We start from the raw sequence: 10,663 nt of genomic DNA, 5'->3' as shown, positions 1-10,663 counted from the left end.
TAGTGAATGAAAAACCTATAGTGAATAACAAACCTATAGTGAATAACAAACCTATAGTGAATAACAAACCTATAGTGAATAAAAAATGGAGACTAGTTAACGACAATGGCAATGGAAGACCACCATTTGACGACAATGGCAATGGAAGACCACCATTTGACGACAATGGCAATGGAAGACCACCATTTGACGACAATGGCAATGGAAGACCACCATTTGACGACAATGGCAATGGAAGACCACCATTTGACGACAATGGCAATGGAAGACCACCATTTGACGACAATGGCAATGGAAGACCACCATTTGACGACAATGGCAATGGAAGACCACCATTTGACGACAATGGCAATGGAAGACCACCATTTGACGACAATGGAACACCATTTAATTTTGATTTAGATTGATTTAATCCCTCTTATTCCTTTCCTTCTTTTTCTCTTTAATAGATTAATATTTTATTAATCTATTAAAGAGAAAAAGAAGTAATTCATAATCATCTGGTTAGGATCGATCTAAACCAGTCTATTATGTATATGATTGTATATGATTCAGCATGCCAACTATTAAACAACTTATTAGAAATGCAAGACAGCCAATTAGAAATGTCACGAAAGCCCCTGCTCTTCGGGGATGTCCTCAGCGCCGAGGAAGATGTACTAGGGTGTATGTGCGACTTGTTCAGATCATGGGCTGAGAAAAAGGAAACAATTTTTCAGTATCAACGATCAGTACCAGTGAATAGAATGGGGTTCTTCCGTTCACTATCTAAAAAAGATAGATCTACCATATCCTTCTATTGTGTATGAAATTTATGGTTTCCATTGGCGCAAATCCAATCTTGGAATTTTTTAAAAATTCCCCATTGGTAGCAAATGCTTATCCATTAAGCGGGGAAAATCCTATTTAAAAAGCAAAAAGATTATGCTTCGACTCTTGCAAAGAACGGACTAACAGGGTCAGCTACCCAATTAATCCTCCTAATTACATACCGTTACTGTATAAGATAGATCTCGTTGTGAAAGATCTATTACTGAAAAATTTATGAGTAGAGCCGAAGAGTGTGAACTGTACAAGTTACCAATTAAATGTTAAATGAAGGAATGAGCTCCGGTGTATAGAGGGGACCTCACCGTTTAAGAAGTAACCATAGAAACGATGGAACCCACTATTTATTTATCCATTTCTATTTACTCCTTTATTTTAGTTAATATGCTTTTTTTGATACCTAGTATCAATACAATTTCTTATTTCAAGGCGAAATGAAATGCCTAGAAAAAAGGAAAAATCGTGGGCGGGACGGTTATAGTAGCAAAAGCCATTGGAATTTTTATTTTATACATTGGAAGAATCCGTTTTGTTATTAATAGACTAGAAAAGAATAACTGAAAGAAAGAATTAGTTATTCATCAAAATTTCTTTTATTCAATGACCAGAATGAAAGAGGGATATAGCTCGGAGACAAAGAGTAAGAGCTTTGGTTTCGGCTGATCGGGATAGAGATAGGAAAAAAAGATATTTTCGTCGTTTGTGGATCACTCGAATAAATGCAGGAATTCGAGGAATGGGGGTATCCTATAATTATAGTAGATTAATAAAAAATCGGTACAAGAAACAGTTGCTTCTTAATCGTAAAATACTTGCACAAATAGCTATCTCAAATAGGAATTGTCTTTATATGATTTCCAACGAGATTATAAAATAAGGAGATCGGAAGGAATCCACCGAAATGCTTTAAATGAAATGGGGTTCCCTCGAGAATGAACTCGAGGGAGGTAGAGTAGAAATTAATATGATAAAAAAATTCTGATAAGGTCATCAAAACAAGAAAACAAGATGAGCGAAGACGCTCAATAAAAAAAAAAAAAATTTATTTTTCTTCCCCAACCCGATTCGATTCTTTTATTTATTTCTTTTTTCTTACGACACGACAATTTTGATTATCAGATTTTTTGAATAAAGCATCAGTCTACGTTTGATAATTTTGAGTCAATTGAAGGGTAAGCCTATTTATTTCTGGTTCTAAGAGCAGTAGTTCTAGCGGTCGACTCTCTTCTTTCAAATCGTTTCTCATTTCTGGTTCTAGTTCTAGCGGTCGACTCCCTTCTTTCAAATCGTTTCTCATTATTAATAAAGGGTAACGAAGATAAAATACGAGCTTGTTTTATAGCAATAGTAATTAATCGTTGTTGTTTTAAAGTCAATCTATTTACTCGCCTAGATAAGATTTTTCCTTGTTCACTAATAAATCGACTAATTAAACTCATGTTTCTATAATCAATTCGATCCCCCGATTGGATCGGGGGCAAACGCCTACGAAAAGATCGCTTGTATTTATCCATCATTTCTTTATTCCTTATTTCTAAAAATAATCCTATCCTATCCTTTTCTAAAATCCTATTTTGATCGGATCAAATTCAAATTATAGAATTAATAGAATAAATACGATTTGCTTTGTTTTTTTTATTATTGTATTATTTATTTATTATTTATTTCTTATTTATTTGTTTATTTTATTAGTTTATTTTAATTATTTATTTATTATTTATTTGTTTATTTTATTAGTTTATTTTATTATTATATTATTTATAGATATTTATTTAAATATAATTTCATATTTTAATATATTTAATATATAAATATAATTTCATATTTTAATATATTTAATATATAAATATAATTTCATATTTTAATATATTTAATATATAAATATAATTTCATATTTTAATATATTTAATATATAAATATAATTTCATATTTTAATATATTTAATATATAAAATATAAATATAATTTAATATTTTAATATATTTAATATATAAATATAATTTAAATAAATATCTATAACTGTGATAATACATAAATAATAAATAAATATAATTTATAAATATATATAAATATAATTTCATATTTTAATATATTTAATATATAAAATATAAATATAATTTAATATTTTAATATATTTAATATATAAATATAATTTAAATAAATATCTATAACTGTGATAATACATAAATAATAAATAAATATAATTTATAAATATATATAGAACCGACACGAAAATAATAAATAATTAATAAAATAAGAAATAAATAATGAAATATAGTAATAAATACAAAATATAGTAATAACTAAAAAATATAGTAATGAATAAATCATACAATATAATAAATAATACAATATTAACAATATTAAAATTAACAACAATATTAAAATTAACAATATTAAAATAATCATTATGCACGAATAGAAAATAAAAAAAAAAATAGTTAGTGATATTAAAAATCTAATTCCTAATCAATGAAAATCCAACTCCTAATCATTCGAAGACTGTAAACTAAAAATCATTCGAAGACGGTAAACTAAAAAAATAAATAATTGACTCGAGAATAAAGAAAAAAATTATTAAAAAAATAAGAACTAAATAAAAAATAGAATAAAAAAAAATAAAAGAATATTGATACAATCATATACCAGGTTAAAAAGGTTAAAAATTTATTAACGTGCATATCGAATAATTTAAAACTAAAAACTTCACTTTAAAAAGAAAGCGTGGAATAGACAAGGAAATACAAATATAGACTAATATATAAATAAAATATTTGTTATATATTAGTTATATATTATATCTAACTAATTATATACTTAATATTACTTAATATATTATATAATATATATTATTATACCTGAATACCTAATGTCCTATTTTCTCATACTAAATACCTAATGTTACCTAAATACCTAATGTCCTATTTTCTCATATTCTCGGGAAGGGTTGACATACGAGTACTTGATTCGATTTATTTCTTTATCTCCCCGTGAATTGTATGTTTGTAACAATAGGAACAGAATTTCTTCAATTCCAATCGACTAGGCGTATTGTGTCGATTTTTTTGAGTAATATACCTGGAAATGCCCGTTGATTCCTTATTAACGACGTTTCGAACACAACTGGTACATTCCAAAATAATCGTTACTCGGACATCTTTACTCTTGGCCATGAACCCCCTTTGAGTTTTTAATTCACCCAACTCTTCTATTTTCCGATCAAAAGTGAAGAAGAAAGGAATGAAAATAAATAAATAAAAGTTGCTAACTCAAAACCAAATCCTGAAAGATTTCGTTGCAATCAATTGCAATCAATATAGTAAATCAATATGTATTATACTAATAGTAAATAAGTAATACAATGATTTCTAACTCGATTTAGAATCACAGTACGGTATTTTCTTTAAGTATCTTGTAGGATACTGTTGTTCCAGCCACATTTCTCTTTTCGCTCTACTAGTAATTTAATTGGAGCTTGAACCCAAGTTTTGTTGAGGTTCAATCCACTTTTTTCGTTCTACCTTCCTTATTTATTTTATATAATTCTTATATAATTAGAATTCTAAAAAAACTAAATAGAATTATTTCTTATATAATTAGAATTCATTTCTTATATAATTATAATTCTAAAAACAACTAAAGTCAAGGGGGGGCGAGAGATTAGTCACAGATATTTGATTGTATATCGATCTAATCTTTTTCACCCCGTCCCGCGACAATAACTAGAATTAAAAAAAAGGGAATGTTAACGCATCCGGGAAGAAACGATTGATCTCTATCAATAAACCCGCTAAAGAACCGAACCAGAGAGTACTTAGTACCGGTGCTACGGAAAGATATGTTTTTAGATCTCGCATTTAAAATCCTCCTTCTTTATCGTATTACATACATTATGGTAATACATATATAATCACATGTATGTGTGGTTAAAGACCACTTGTATTTGTATATTTGTACCCGGAATTCCTAATTCAAAATTAAAATTTAAATGTACAATGATTCGATAGATAAGATTTTCCTTTTCTTAAAACAGCAAAATAGGTCCCTTTCTGCCTGAGAATTCCCGCCAAAAAGATTCATTTATTATTCATTATATGGTTGTTATATGATATGAGACCAAAAAGAGGAAATGGAAAGATAATTTTTGTATATCAATAGATGAAATAAGGGTGTGGAAAACAAGACAGGGATTCTCTACAATAACATCGTAGGCCAATTGAAAGGGATGTAGCGCAGCTTGGTAGCGCGTTTGTTTTGGGTACAAAATGTCACGGGTTCAAATCCTGTCATCCCTACCTATTACTTCTCCTTTGAGCAGTAAGGAGGGAGCCATTTTAGTTTTAGATTGATTAAAATTAAGCATACATAATCTATCATTTTCTCATATTATATATGATATATGATAGTATAGGTGTGCACGATGTATTGGGGTTATAAAATAAAAGAATCCTCTTTTTTACAGTCTTATTTATTATGATAAGAAAGCGCTCTTAGTTCAGTTCGGTAGAACGTGGGTCTCCAAAACCCAATGTCGTAGGTTCAAATCCTACAGAGCGTGATTCCGCTCTTGTTAAGTCGAAAATTACACCGAACTGAAAAAAAAAAAAAAAAAAAAAAAATTGAACAGCAATTCGAATTTGACCTCCTTGAATTAAATTAATTAAATTAAAATTAAAGGGGTCAGTCAAAAAAAGAGATGTTAATTAATCAAAGGTCCAACTGATCACCACGTATGTATTGTAAATATGCGGTTACGAATAATCCAGCCAAAGTAATAGGAATTAGACCTAAGACGATTCCAAATAGAAAAACTTCAATCATTTCAATTTATTTGAAAGGAGAAAAAGAAAGGTAATATCTATCCCTAAATATTAATCTCTATTGCCCATGAATATCAATAACTAATAATTGATAATTAACACGGTAAGGAACTATAGAATATATGGAATAGGACAGAAAACTTTGTTTTTATTAATTGTTCGTTCATTCAATTAATTTTCAAATAAGTCGTATCTTACTCAGACCAATAAATAGAGCTGAGGTTATAGTTAAAGCCGCTAGTAAAAAACCGAAATAACTAGTTAGAGTAGGCATGAAGGAGCTAAATGAAATATGTTCTTTTTATACATATGTTTATAAAGCACTTACCTAAGTTTCAATTTTTAAAAGAGACGGGGATAAGCAAAAATACCAATTGAAAGAATAAGTTCAATTGAAATTTTTTGATTCATCAATCATTCTAAACGGTATTCACAAAAATAGAGCGGCAGGACAAGAGTAGAAAAGAAAAAGAAATAGATTCATCATCTTTGTAGTTAGGTCAAGAAAAAACCTTTGGATCTAATACAAGAATACAAGAAAGGCCGCCTCACAAATATTGATTAGTAGAATTTTTTTTTTATTCCTTGCTCTTTTTTTTATCTATATCTAATACTATCGACTACTCTTACTTGTTACTAGACGACTAAGCAATTCCTTAAAATAAAAAAAGGAGGGCTTACAACAAAAAACAAAACCTCTTATGCAATTACGAAAAAAAGTCAATTTTTAGATTTCGCATCTAATTGACTTGCGGAAATATGATAATTTCCTTCATGAATTATTATAAACTTGTTGGATTCACGGGTTACCTGATCTTCCGTTTCTAGCCCCAAACCAATAATAGAATCCCCTATATTATATTCCAGGAATTTGAGGAATTTTCTATCGCATGATACGTGGTTATACATCGACAAGCAAGAAGAAGAAAGAAATTATCTAGCACTTCATGTCGATATACTGTTTGAAATTGCGTTGCTGTGTCAGAAGAAGGATAGCTATACTGATTCGGTATACTCTAAAAATACCTTTGGTACAATATTGACGATCTCACAAAGATTGAATTTCAGTGAATTTCCGTTTACTGATCTCATCTTTTACGGAATCGATCCCCTACAAGAATATGCGGAGCTCAGCATGTCTGGAAGCACAGGAGAACGTTCTTTTGCTGATATTATTACCAGTATTCGATACTGGATCATTCATAGTATTACTATACCTTCCCTATTCATTGCGGGTTGGTTATTCGTCAGCACAGGTTTAGCTTATGATGTGTTTGGAAGCCCTCGTCCAAACGAGTATTTTACAGAGAGCCGACAAGGAATTCCATTAATAACCGGCCGTTTTGATTCTTTGGAACAACTCGATGAATTTAGTAGATCTTTTTAGGAGGACCCAATGACCATAGATCGAACCTATCCAATTTTTACAGTGCGATGGTTGGCTGTTCACGGACTAGCTGTACCTACCGTTTCTTTTTTGGGGTCAATATCAGCAATGCAGTTCATCCAACGATAAACCTAATCCGAATTAATTATAGAGCTATGACACAATCAAACCCGAACGAACAAAATGTTGAATTGAATCGTACCAGTCTCTACTGGGGGTTATTACTCATTTTTGTACTTGCTGTTTTATTTTCCAATTATTTCTTCAATTAAGAAAAAAAGAGTAGTAGAATACTAAATAATAGTAGGAATTCTCTTATCCCATTCGGAAGGATTGCATCTCATAATTATCTATGACTGTTTATGTCTTTAGCATGACCACTTGATGAAATGTGGAGGGAAGCGGGATAAATGGCCGATACTACTGGAAGGATTCCTCTTTGGATAATAGGTACGGTAACTGGTATTCCTGTGATCGGTTTAATAGGTATTTTCTTTTATGGTTCATATTCTGGATTGGGTTCGTCCCTGTAATATGTAATAATGGGATGAACTAAGTTATAGGCATGAAAGTGTAAGAACTCAACGGGGCCCGCCTCCTCTTTCTTTGTCTGATTCGCGAGGAGGGGTCCCGTTGAATTCTTAATGATCATAATATTTTGTTCGTATAAATATAAATGACAACAAATAGATCACTTTTTCCGATGATGTTTTTGAAAAATGAACTCGATTAATTGATTCATAGCATCTGTTCTTCGATAGTATCTATCGATACTTTCAAGGTTAGAAGAAAAAAAGGAATCACTCAATTTCCTTTTCCTGGATGACACAATCACAATATATATTTAATTTTAATATTTAATTTTTTTTAATATTTAATTTTAATATTTTAATATTTAATTTTAATATTTCTTTTTTTTTTCTGTCGACCAGATATCAAGCAAACCCTTTCTAGACTAGTCTAACCTTACTCTATTTATTTTAGTATTTCATCAAAGTTTGAAATTTTTTTATAAGTTCATCGCCTTGCTTCTATTTTATATTTATAAAAAAAAGGATTCCTTCTCTTTTTTTTGGTTGTCCATTACTTATTATATTATATTATACTTATTTATACTTATACTTATTTTATACTTATTTATACTTATTTTATACTTATTATATTATCCTTATTACTTATTCGATTACTTTATTACTTATTCTATTATCTATTATAATCTATTATCTATTATAAGTAAATCTAAAAAAATAAAGGGTTCTGAAAAATCTGGAAAAATATAAACTAAGAATAGAAATCTTTGACGAATGGGATCCGGAATTGTTATTATTTCGACACAAGAAAAGGAATTTTACACATCCTTTTCTTGTGCCGAAGGCTAGGAAGACGAAGAATACTCCCTGTAATTATTTGTTCCCCTCATTTATCCTTCCTTTCTATTCTCCGCTTACTTATCTTATGTTTAGTATCTAATCAAATTGAATTTAGAAAACAAAACCCATTCTGTGACATTTCAATCTGACAATAGGGATATAATTACACCCCTCCCATTTAGATTGAAAAAAGAAAAGAAGGGGTAAAGACAAATAGTCTTCTTCACAATATACAGATTTTGAATGCGGTAAAAGTAATTCCTAGAGAAAGAATATAAACAAGCAAAAGACTTTTCATACTTTTTTCATCATACCTAACCTAATTGCCAGGAAGAATTTGTTCTTTTTTACAAATTTGATGTTGATAAATCCACGGATCTAGAAATTCATTTCGGACACTTGAACCTTTTCAAATTGTTTCTTTTTAAGAACCAAAAAGATTTGTGCAAAAACAATAGATGCCAAGAAGAACAAAAGGCCTTGGACACGTAGTGGATCTTGAAGTACTATTTCTGCATCCCCCTGACCAAATCCACCCACATTAGGATTACTTGTTAATGGTTGATCAAGTTTGATAGATTCACCCTCTGAAACAAGAAGTTCTGGTCCTGGGGGGATAATATCAACCACTTGATGTCCATCCAATGCATCCGTTATGGTTATTTCGTACCCCCCTTTTTCTTTTCGTATGATTTTGCTTACTATACCTGTTGCCGTAGCATTATAAATTGTATTGTTACTTTTGTTCCCGTCGGGATAAATCTGACCCCTTCCCCTATTTCCGCCTACGTATATGGGATATTTTAAGAAATGAACATCCTTATTACTAGCAGGGTCTGGGGAAAGAATAGGAAAGGTGATTTCACTATATTTTTGACCAGGAACAGGACCTATCACAAGAATATTTTTCTGAGTGGGGCGGTAGTTCTGAAAAGACAGATTGCCTATCTTTTCTTTCATCTCGGGCGAAATACGATCAGGTGGGGCTAACTCAAACCCCTCCGGTAAAATAAGAACAGCACCCACATTCAAAGCCCCTTTCTTACCATTAGCAAGAACTTGTTTCAGTTGCATATCATAAGGAATTCTAACAACCGCTTCAAATACAGTATCAGGAAGTACCGCTTGTGGAACCTCAATATCCACGGGTTTATTAGCTAAATGGCAATTGGCACATACAATACGCCCAGTTGCTTCTCGTGGATTTTCATACCCCTGCTGCGCAAAAATGGGATATGCATTTGAAATGGATGCCCCGGTTATTATATAGATCATGAGCGATACGGAAATGGATCGAGTAATCTCCTCCTTTATCCAAGAAAAAGTATTTCTAGTTTGCATGGTACAATCATTGATCCCGAAAATTTCTACAATAAAATTAGGTAGGTCACTAGTATAGTTCCCTATCCACGATTCTGCTATTTACTTTTACTGAAAAAAAAAAAAATTTACTGAAATAGAGGAGGAATTGTATTCCCCTGATGGGTAGAAAGAGTAAAGTAAGTACGACTTTGCATTCTTTGCTTATATACAAAGTAAGAAAGATTCTAATTGAATCCGTGAATCATTTTTCAGTCAGTCAGTGAATGATAAATAACTACAAGTGACGGCGATACATGATTTAAATAACGAAAGATCGAATATTTAAAAATTGTATCTAGAATGACTGGAAGGGTACAAGCAAGAACAGATATAATTTGATCATTATGAGCAAATCCAAAATCTTTGTAGATATAGCCAATCATTAGTTCCCAACCGTGGTGCGAATGGAATCCGACACAGAACTCAGTTAATAAAAGAATAGAAAAAGCTTTTATTGTGTCGCTTAAATTATATAGGAATTCTTGAACCCAAGAGTTAAGAATAACAAGTTCTTCATTACCCAAAATAGAATAACCACTTAGAATAACGAAACAGATTAGATTTGTCGAGAAGTGCAAAATCGTATGGATACGATCCTCATTGTGCATCTTGATCAATTGGATCGTTTCTTTGTGGATTCCTATACGAAGTTTTTGTAGATGTGTTTCCGGGTATTCTTTTATCATTTCGTCCAACAGGAGGAGTTCCTCTACTTCTATGAATTGTTCTAGAATACTTATTTCTTGAATATCATTCAAAAAAGTTTCGGATTGCCTAGTATTCCACCAATTAGTAATCCAAGATTTCAGACTTTTATTAAATGAGAGAGAGATCCACCAGGGCAAAAATACTATAGATGCAAAATATAGAAGGGGAGTGAATGCTTTCTTTTTTGCC

General features: G+C 30.8%; 2 non-coding genes across 2 annotated transcripts; both read left to right on the top strand.

Moving 5' to 3' along the window:
• Nucleotides 1-5,048: 5,048 nt before the first annotated feature.
• TRNAP-UGG (transfer RNA proline (anticodon UGG)) lies at nucleotides 5,049-5,122 on the top strand. Its single transcript has one exon. It is a non-coding gene; the product is annotated as a tRNA-Pro (tRNA).
• Nucleotides 5,123-5,311: 189 nt separating this feature from the next.
• TRNAW-CCA (transfer RNA tryptophan (anticodon CCA)) lies at nucleotides 5,312-5,385 on the top strand. The gene has a single exon. It is a non-coding gene; the product is annotated as a tRNA-Trp (tRNA).
• Nucleotides 5,386-10,663: the final 5,278 nt, after the last annotated feature.

The sequence above is a fragment of the Durio zibethinus genome, unplaced genomic scaffold (assembly GCF_047325235.1).
Source record: "Durio zibethinus cultivar Kanyao isolate XHJ-2024 unplaced genomic scaffold, ASM4732523v1 HiC_scaffold_131, whole genome shotgun sequence".
NCBI classification, from domain to species: domain Eukaryota; kingdom Viridiplantae; phylum Streptophyta; class Magnoliopsida; order Malvales; family Malvaceae; genus Durio; species Durio zibethinus.
This window is presented reverse-complemented; position numbering and strand designations above follow the sequence as displayed.